This window comes from Austrofundulus limnaeus, unplaced genomic scaffold, assembly GCF_001266775.1.
Source record: "Austrofundulus limnaeus strain Quisiro unplaced genomic scaffold, Austrofundulus_limnaeus-1.0 Scaffold1089, whole genome shotgun sequence".
In the NCBI taxonomy this organism is placed as follows: domain Eukaryota; kingdom Metazoa; phylum Chordata; class Actinopteri; order Cyprinodontiformes; family Rivulidae; genus Austrofundulus; species Austrofundulus limnaeus.
The window spans coordinates 38419-39355 of NW_013953491.1; positions in this window are offsets into that span (position 1 = coordinate 38419).

A 937-nucleotide genomic window follows, 5' to 3' on the forward strand; every position below is an offset into this window, starting at 1 on the left:
ACCAAATATTAGTTTATTTAGTTTATTTATTTCTTCATCATCAGTGACTTTTTTAAGTGAAGAGAAATATATATATTAGTTTATTTATTTCTTCATCATCAGTGACTTTTTTATATACAGCACTTTATCAAGTCCACATGGGCCCCAGAAACAGACATGGTCAATCACACTGATGGTGGTAAGCTACATTGTAGCCACAGCTGGCACTGGCGACACTCCGACCAGGGGCAGGTGACGTGTCTTGCCCAAGGAAACAACAACGGAGATGGCTGGAGTGGGGATCAAACCGGCAACCCCCTGGTTACAGGACGACCGCCCCRGGGTAGCTAGAACTGTGGCATCGGTTGTTTAATTTCCAGGAGTTTCAGTAATTTAGGTGGTTTAAAGTTTAAAGTTTGCACCCACYAACCAGAAGAGTAAACTGATAAATAAGATGTGCAGCTGCCTTTAAAGGGTCTTCAGAAATAAACATGCTGTTRAACTCTGCTGTAAGAAAATAACATCAGACCTGAACAGGTTTCCTCCAGATCTGCACGTCCAAAGTGAAAGAATGAGAAAAAGTTACGAAAGTTTTCCAGTCACTGTTCTGGCAGAGGAGAGATGTCGGGTCATTATTTACGTMGTTTCATTGAAACGTATAAAATATTTTATAATCGACTGTGCTGAGAGAATAATTAAAGATCAAAGCAGCTGTTTGTTACAAAGTGACACACATTTGTTTGAAGATAAATGCTTGTTATCTAAACACACCTTTCATAATGATCAAAGTAATTCATAAAGACACAAAAGAATAATGAGAGCTCAGGATTTTCTCTGGTGTCCTCACAGGGTTGAAGAAGACGTACAGTACTCTGAGTTAAATGGAAACGCTCAATTAGCTCTGGGTGTGATTGGTCCTGATTGGTCCTGATTGGTCCTGATTGGTCCTGATTGGTCC